The sequence below is a fragment of the Amblyomma maculatum genome, chromosome 5 (genome assembly GCF_055883805.1).
Source record: "Amblyomma maculatum isolate TAMU_Amacu chromosome 5, ASM5588380v1, whole genome shotgun sequence".
NCBI lineage: Eukaryota > Metazoa > Arthropoda > Arachnida > Ixodida > Ixodidae > Amblyomma > Amblyomma maculatum.
This window is the reverse complement of record NC_139348.1, coordinates 101,515,009-101,524,265: the sequence shown is the minus strand read 5'-3', so window position 1 is coordinate 101,524,265 and position 9,257 is coordinate 101,515,009. Positions and strand designations below refer to the sequence as shown.

The window sequence follows — 9,257 nt, the reverse complement described above, 5'->3', positions numbered from 1 at the left end:
ATGGACCAGGCAAGAGTTCTGAGGGAGGATTATGGACTTTGCACGTCCAGATCATATGCCCGGAGTTGTCTTTCTCCCCGCAAAAGCGGCAGAAGGGATTCATATCCTTATTTATGAATCGTTAGGTTTGGACAAGGTCCCCGTCTGTAGCTGTCTCCATATGACTTGCTGTTGTCTGCTCAGTGAAAGGTATTGATGCAAGAATCGTAGTATATATCACATGAAAGTGAAAGCAATTTCGAAATAAAAGCAATCTTTATTACGAGAAATATGCCCTAAGCAAATTTTAGGATAAATACCCTAAGAAAATAAGTTCAGAAATAGCAGAATTACATCCTATTCCTATAATCTTTCATACCTCCCCCCCCCTCCCCTCCTCCTTCCAAATTTCCTACTCTGTCGCCTGTTATCTATTACATGTGGGTGGCGGCTGAAGGCGCTTCGCTCTCCTATAGCTTTAGGCTTCGCCCTTAACTTGAAGGTGCGGTAAAAACGGCGTCCTTTATAACCACATCGCCGTATTCAACAACTTTCGGTGGCCTCTGTGCTCCATATGACTATGGCAGGTTTTGGTAGGCAAAGCGGAATCTTGCGCTGCAGGCTGATCAGACGCCATTGCTGTTGGAAGCGACGCTCTAGTCAGGAATAGGCAACTAAAAAAAATAGCACTGCAGTTATGCTCATAACTTCGTTTTTGGAGACATTTAGCCTTCTGGACTGATTTTATGACACTAACAGATATGGCTCATTACTACTCTTTTCTTGTGCAGCGTCATAAAAAAGGAATTTACGCTGAATAAATGTTTAGTGCAGGTTACTCGTTCTATTTTGGTATCGAGATATTGGGCTGGATTCCCTTCGCAGACATCTCAAAAATCGCATGTAAATTTTGACGTAGAATGAAAAGTTGTCAGAGGGAGAGTGCCTGCCGGTCGAGTATTTTACCATCATCATGTAGGCGCGCTGAACTTTAACTCGAGACAATTCACTAACACAAGACAAGACTGGTACGTGCGCGACTTTTTTTTTTTTTCACTTGTCTCCAGCTCTCCGCACGAAGTATCTTGCAAAGGCGCCTTGCTGTTTTTTCGCTAGGTGCCATCCTGCCGAGCATAGTCGTCAGCACCGGTGTAGAGAGTCCCTGTGACAGGGCGTAGGTCAGGGTCCGGGTTCGCGTTCTTTCTGCTGCAATTAGGCTTACGAAAAATTAAACACGCGGTAATGGCCGCAGGTGAGGGAAAATAAAGCCACATGAACTTGAAATTATCGCAAGCAATGCTGTAATGCCGACTAGTTGGTTTTCCATCATCATGTAGGCGCGCTGATCTTTAACTTGAGACAATTCACCAACATAAGACAAGGCTGGTACGTGCGCGAGTTCAGCGCGCCTACAGGATGATGGAAAACCAACTAGCCGTCATTACAGCATTGCCTGAGTATTTTACTTACAGGGTGCAGTGTATTTGCTGAAACCGCTATTTCATTATTTGAAATGAGTACAATTAATAAAATTATTTAATTACAGTCATTATAGCGTCATTATAGAAACATAGTGTACTGTATTATTCAGAAGCTGCGCATCGCGAAGCATCTATCATGTTTGCACAAGAATAAAGGACCGAAGAACAACTGGAGAAAAATATTCAGAGGTCACTGAGAGTCCTTTTACTTTTTGGTTATATTGGTCCGTCGAGGGCACATGCCGGAAGGATTTGCAAGATCACGAAGTCTGAAGCTTGGCGACAAGTGCGGCTTCTGCGTGATTGATTGAAGAGTCTGCGTTTGTGTGCGTCCTGTCTTTCCTTCGTCCGTGTCTTATTAGCGAAGCTTTCTATTGCATTGAAAAATTGTGGCATTGATATCTATGCAACTGTCACATCTGCTGCACTCTGTAGTAAGCGAGTGACGTCAACTCTCTAATTTTCCATTCTGTTCTTTAGTCACGACATCAGAAGCAACTGCTTTTTAGGCATTGTATAATAAGGTTTGAGTGATATCTGAAATCGGGAGGTCTCGAAATTCATGCGGTTTCAATGGGGTGTTAGTGATTTCTCTTGCAATAAGTATTTTCTAGAAAAAGACCACTGAACATGAGGTAAAGCTCCATGCCCTTTTGTGCAAATATGACAACAAAAGACGCATCCGTGCTTCTTGTTAATTCGGATGTAATGATACGCGTTTTTCATCATGTGTTCTGTGTGTAGCTTGGAGCTGCTGGACCCTTGTCAATAGAAAACCCAGCATGTAAATATAAATTTAAGAACTGCTCTTCCAAAGTTATTCGGACTTGCCAAACACTGATCTGAGGGTGCGAGCTTGTATGAGCGTATAATACAATCACTCACTACTAATTTAAATGTAAGTATTCACTGTGAAGAAAAAAAATTAAAGGAGCAAAATGAAATTTTGTTTTCAACTTCGTCAGCCTCAGGGAGTATCTGGCGTGATTTTGAAACTTACATATAAGCCAGAGTTGACCTCCATTTTAGAATCTTATTTGCTTCTGTCGAAAAAAACTGCACACCTTAAAAAAACACGTTTTAAGCTTGTATATACTTACTTTTCAAGGACCTCCACCCTGCCATCCGTGCACATGACCCGCTCGCAGGAAGGTTTCACGACCTTTTCATGTCCATTTCTTATTTTATGACCGTTGTATGTGCACTCACCTATATATGAATGACTCGAATTGAGTTGATCTACTAGCACCCGCAAAACAAAAGTGGAAAGTCTACCACATGTCTTCTTTTTAGAGCCTTCTGCCATTCAACACCCCTTCACCTCGCCAGTCACCTATTTCACAAAACTTCGTCATATAAAGGACGACTTATGTTACTAAGCTGCTCTGTCGCCGTCGTAGTGCACTCAGCAAACAATTTGACAGTTTTATAAAGCCTCTTGGCTTCTAAAAGGCTACATAATTTTATTCATTGTTATTACAGCGAATGAACCAGTTTAAATTCAATATTTCTAAACAATATTTACCGATGCTCAGGCTCGAATTGATTTGCAGCTTATGATGAAAAAGTGGCGAAAAACCACACAAGCTGTGGATAACATTGTTCTTTTAACACTTCTGCTTACTTGCCACAAGATTCTTTACCCTTACCCTTACAGCTTACCACAAGGTAAGCTGCTTTACAGCCAAATACAAACAAGCAATGGGTGCTAGAAATAACGTTTTGGCCCACGGACTACACAGAGTGTTTGGCTGAACACAGATTTAAACAATATCTACACACAGACTGGTAAGACATAGACGATGATCCGCTGCAATGGCCTACGCTGTGCTGTTCTGTCATTAGAATAAAAGGGATGAATACCACCTTTTCTCTTCTGCTTCTGATTTTTTCCTTCACATGACAGTGTTGGCCAAAGCCGTGAAAACAACCAGAGCGAGTGCAAGAGCACGCATGTTGGTTGAGAGTTACTCGCTGTTTTTCACAATTAGTTGGTAATGATTGTGCCTTATCTTCGCCCGCTTTTATACTCTGGATTTGAGAGGCAAAGACGAAGCCATGGCGGCTATTGGGCCTGCAAAACAACCTTTAACACGAATTACCATGCATTTCGTCAGCAGAAACATGCATTGGGTAATGAACAAAACTGAGCTACCCAGAGCAATGCAATTAATTTGAGACACGTGTGGTAGATGATATATTCCTCTTTAATGTCATCCCTAAGAGATTGCTTGCAATGCTGAAAATTAATACGTCATGAGATTTTTGCACATCGGCTAGACTAAATTGCAGCTGCCAGCCAGGATTGAAGAAGGGACAGCATTTAGTATCGACGGAAAACCCAAATCTAACTTGGGCATTCTCCCCACTTAAAAACCAAAACATTTATGATGAGATAACGGTTACATTTTTCACACAGACGTCTTAATTATCAAAGACAAATAATGTAAACTTAATGCAGATGGGTGATGCATATGTCATTATGCATTATGTTTATATGGCGCATAACAAAGCCGGCACGAAGTAATTGCATTGTAAAGCTTTTTTTGGGGGAAAAATGCTGACCGTTGATACATCTTTTCACCAAGAAATCAGTGCACACGTTTTGATCAAACTGTGCATGTACTTTATTCGATTTTATGGTGTGTGCAAAAGATACACAAGAAAACCGTAATATTTTCACTTCATTCAGTGGTGATAACCATCAAGTCCTTCTACAAATTTCTGTAGTGTTTTTGTAATTGTTATTAACGTTGGTATTTGAAAGACAGATGGCGCCCTATGTTTATGGATGCCACCTCGAAATCAGTGCCTTTGCTTCATTTTCAAGAACTATCCGTCTATGATTACTAAAAGGCACTTTATTTCTCAGCAAGACTGAAATTTGTGCTGTGTGAAGTGTTTATGAGGCGATCTCAACTATCAGTGGGTCGAACATATTTAGACTTTGCAAGAATTGTCCCTCAACATAGCCTAGACCAAAAAGAATTCCGCCTCTAAAACTATTCTCTTACGTTTCACATACTAGTGGAAGAGCTCCGGTCCTTTTCTGCTCCCCTCAGGTTCTGACAGGACATCGTAGAAAGAATGTCCCAGCGAAACATTGTTGACCCAAACGTTTTGAGGTGATATGCTTTGTTGATCGCTAGGGTACGTTTCTTGTGGTACCCATTGCAAGCTTATGTCAGCCTTTCCACTAATTACCATTCCTTTTGCAATGGCGCTATATTCCCAGTCTTCTAAATATGTGCAGTTGGCGTCATGAGCGAAAAATTCAGAGCATACCTGCGGCACATGGTAATTAGCAGATGACATAGCCGGGCGCTGATTTGACAGCAGGATGTGCAAAGTGAGGAGCAATCATGAGATGTATAGGTCGGCAAAATCAGCAATGCTCACTCAAAAGAATTTGTTAGACCTAGACTTACTCTCACTCAGACTCACAAAGCCAGGACTCACACTCATGAGCTGAAACTCACATAGGCTGGCCACTCGCTCGGGCTACTAACATATCAACAAAAATTCATGCAGGCAAGCGACTCAGTCGGGTTCACATAGACTCATGACTCATCAGGACTCACCCATTTCAAGTTACGACTCCTTTGACTCTGACGAACTACCTGGCTCACTCATTTGAACTTTACACTCATCTCGGCTCTTGTTTTTCAAAATGGCATACCAACTCGCTCAAGCATCAGTTCTATCGTAACTCTTATCGACTGACTCATATAAACTTGCGACTCATCTGGGCTTACTCGTTTCTACTAAAGATTAATCTTAACATGCTCATTTTAACTCATGCGCACTCAGACTCACCTTTACTCATAGCTCAAGACTCGTCTGAGCTGACTCATTTCGATTCAGCGCGCATGTGGACTCACTAATTTCAACTCTCGACTCAGCTGAGCTCATTCATTCTGATTCATCATGCATCTGGACTCACTGGAATCACAACTCATGCGAGCTCTCAGGTGGACACATAAAGGAAAGGTTAATAGCGCAAAAAGACACTCACAATTAGGCACAAATAGACGGACCGGCGCTGACTCCAACTTCTTTCTTCTTCTCTTCTTCTTACTCTTTGTAATGGCACATACCCACAGTGGGGGATTGGCCAGAATTCGTTGTAGGTGACATAATATTTTTGATAATGTCGATTTGACTGTATGATATAGATAACCTAATTATTAGGAGCTAGTGTTGCTAAAATAATTTGAAAATTTGAGGCGATGCAATAGAAAGCAATAAAAAACTTCTTTCTCGGAACACCACATACAAACTTTTTCTTCAACATCAAAATGCTCCCACAAAGTCAGCAACAAAGTTATCTTAGCATTTTAGGCGAACCCTACCTACCAACATTTAACAGTCGACCTTCACTGATATACAGCGAGAAAAATGGTTCACTAATACAATTTAAACCATGTCTTTTTATATACGAGGCTTCTAGGAGCTCACGCGCAAGATTATCCCTGCTCCTGCCTACAATTTTAAATTCTTTTAACTTCGGTTCACATTTTGTCTTGAAATCGCACGATTTGCTACGAACAGGTAGATGTAAATTTTAATGATTTTTTGGAGAGCGCATATGTTCTGCAGCCGTATTGTTGACACAACGCCCAGTTCGCACAATGTGTACCTTTCCACAGGTTAAGGGTATTTGGTGAATAACCCCTGTGGCGCATTGCATCGGAATGTGGGACTATTTTTTTATCTATGCCGTCATTGCACCCGCTACCGTTTTGTTGGTGGACGACGGCTGTTGCGACGCGCGTCTTTCTCCCTCTTTTCAGTTTCTTTCTTCCCTATTTTTTCTTCTGTCCGCACGAGGCAGCGGAGGTGGCTAAGCTACAGTTGTTGTGTTGTTGATGCTTTAGGAAGAAGTAAAAAAAATGCACAGTCCTGCTACTGGCTCTGTAGCTGGGCCACCTCCGCTGCCTTGTGCAGACAGAAGAGTGAAAGTAGAGAAAGAAATAGAGAGAGAAAAACGCGCGCCGCAACAGCGGTCGTCCACCACCGAAGCGGTGGTGGTGGTGGTGGTGGTGGTAAGAACATTTATTACCTATACAAGGGCTTGGAGGTATGGTCGGACAGGCCCATATGGGACCGGTCCTTACAAGCACTAGGTGGAGGACCCTAGTTTGGGACCCCAGTGGTGGTTGCCGCCGCCCGGGCGCGCCCGACTAAGGCTTGTTGGGCCTGTAAGTCGTGGCAGCCGAGCAGGATCGCCTCGCAGTCCTCCCGGGTTGGGTTGGGGATGGGGGGAACAGCCGGATTAGAGGGACAGGCCCACACCATGTGATAGACGTCAGAAGACACCGCTCCACAGTGTGGGCAGCTGCCACTAAAGGAGGGGTCAAAATGTTTTAGTGCTGCCGGGCACAGCAATGTATTGGTGAAAAGGCGGAGAAGGAGCGACTCATCCGCCTTTTTGAGGCCTTTAGATGGGCTAGGGTAAAGGCGATGACAATTCTGATAGTACATCGTGATATCTTTGAAGGTGTAGGCTGGATTAAAATCGGGTTCCTGATCGGGTGGGGAGGAGAAACAGCCAGGTGAGAGAGCGCGCGGGCGGCTGCGTCTGCTGCCTGGTTTCCTGCCAGACCCTGATAAGCAGGGTCCCATATAAGGTAACGGAGTGCAGGGTCCGTATCACGTATGCAATTTGAGTAGATTTGATAGGCTAGTAAGGGATTCCAGCCTTGTCTGACGTTCCGACAGGCTCCTCGCGAGTCGGTAATTACGTATTTTGAATTTGAGTGTGAAGCCCCGAGAGCAATCGCCACCTCTTCTGCGTGTGTTGTACTGTGGGCTCTGAAGGTGAGACCGTTAACCGTTTTGCTGTTGTGAACTACAGCAGTGACGGCCTACAACAGATACAAAATTCGGTGGCTGGCTAGCCCCCGCCGCAAGCGGCGTTGACCTACCGTCCCAGCCCCGTAGGCCAGGAACAGCCACCCTTCGCCACCTCTTTTCGCTACAGAGCCAGTAGCAGGCCCATGCATTTTCGCTTCCTTCTTCCTTCAGTCGCAACAATAACAACATCAAACGGCAGAGACACTCGTCCTATTTTGGTATCTCTATGTCGGGCTGGATTCTCTTCGCAGACATCTCAAAAATCGCATGTAAATTTTGACGCAGAATGAAAAGCTGTCAGAGGGAGACTTTGCTTGCCGGTCGAGTATTTTACTTACAGGGCGCTGTATATTTGCTGAAACAGCTATTTCATTATTTGTAATGAGTAAAATTTATTAATTATAGTTGCGTGGAAAGCTTTAGCCAGAAATAAAATTAATTACCTAATAGAAACATAATGTACTGACTTAATCAGAAGCTGCGCATCGCGACGCATATATGGTTCCACAAGAATAAAGGACCGAAGAACAGCTGGAGAAAAATATTTAGAGGTCACTGAATGTCGTGTTCGCGCTACAGAGCGCTCATATGATAACCTTAAGCCGATATATCCGCGATATTATATTTTCATCATGATTACGAAAATTTGCAACAAATCAAAAGTAAAAGGAATAAACTCGTACAAGAAATTCAGAAGTTGAGATCACCGAGATACGCGCTTTATATTAAGCCTCGATTATCTGCAGTGTGTTTTCCGCTTAGCGGAAATTTTTTTCGGGCACAATGACCATTTTCGCCTATCATCACTATATACAAGCAGATACTGATCTTCAATTAGCGTTCGGCCATAGAGTAAGCACCTTCAAGAAGAAGAGCACGTGTCCGGCTCAAGAATTGGCAAACTGTTTTAATTTCAACTCGCGTCTCTAGTTTGTGCTGAAGCCTTTAGCACAGAACTTGACAGCCTAACCTGAAAACCTTATTGCTGCGTAATGATACCCAGATTTAGAAAATCAGTAACAGCTATCAGAAATTCAAAATATCTGTGTTTTCTTTCTAGCATCAGTCATAGCGCTTATATGGAGCAAATCTACTCATACAAGCACCGAACTCATCCAAGCACCGAAAAATAAAAATGCAAGAACTCGTAGTATATATCACATGACAGTGAAAGCAATTTCGAAATAATCTACGACTGGCGAAAAATAAATGCGACTGGCAAGTCTAATGATAGGATAAATATAAAAGCGATCTTTATTAAGAGAAATATGCCCTAAGCAACTCTTAGAGGGATAAATACGTTCAGAAATTGCAGAATTACAGTTTATTCTTAGAATCTTTCATACCTCCCGCCCCCTCCTTCTTCCCAATTTCCCACTCTGTCGCCTGTTATCTATTACATGTGGCTGGCGGCTGAAGGCACTTCGCGCTCCTATAGCTTTAGGCTTCGCCCTTAATTTTAAGATGCGGTAAAAATGGTCTCCCTTATAATCCCATCGCCGTATTCAACGACTTTCGGCTGCCTCTGTGCTCCATATGATTATGAAAGGTCTTGGTAGGCAAAGCGGAATCTTGCACTGCAGGCTGATGAGACGCCGTCGCTGTTGGAAGCTACGCTCTAATCAGGAATAGGCAACTAAAAAATAGCACTGCAGTTATGCTCATAACTCCGTTTTTGGAGACGTTTAGCCTTCTGGACTGAATTTATGACACGAACAGATACGGCTTAGGACTACTCTTATTTTGTGCCACATCATAAAAAGGAATTTACGCAGAATACATTTTTAATGCAGATTACTCGTCCTATTTTGGTATCGAGATATCGGGCTGGATTCCCTTCGCAGACATCTCAAAAATGGCATGTAAATATTGACGTAGAATAAAAAGCTTTCAGCGGCACACTTTGCCTGCCGGTAGCTTATTTTACTTACAGGGCGCCGT

General features: G+C 43.0%; 1 long non-coding RNA gene across 1 annotated transcript; it reads right to left on the bottom strand.

Annotated features, from left to right (window-relative positions):
• Positions 1 to 1,041: 1,041 nt before the first annotated feature.
• Positions 1,042 to 3,603, bottom strand: LOC146189038 (uncharacterized). The gene is made up of 3 exons (XR_014707266.1): positions 3,327 to 3,603; positions 2,561 to 2,669; positions 1,042 to 1,185 (listed from the first exon to the last, which is right to left on the bottom strand). It is a non-coding gene; the product is annotated as an uncharacterized LOC146189038 (long non-coding RNA).
• Positions 3,604 to 9,257: the final 5,654 nt, after the last annotated feature.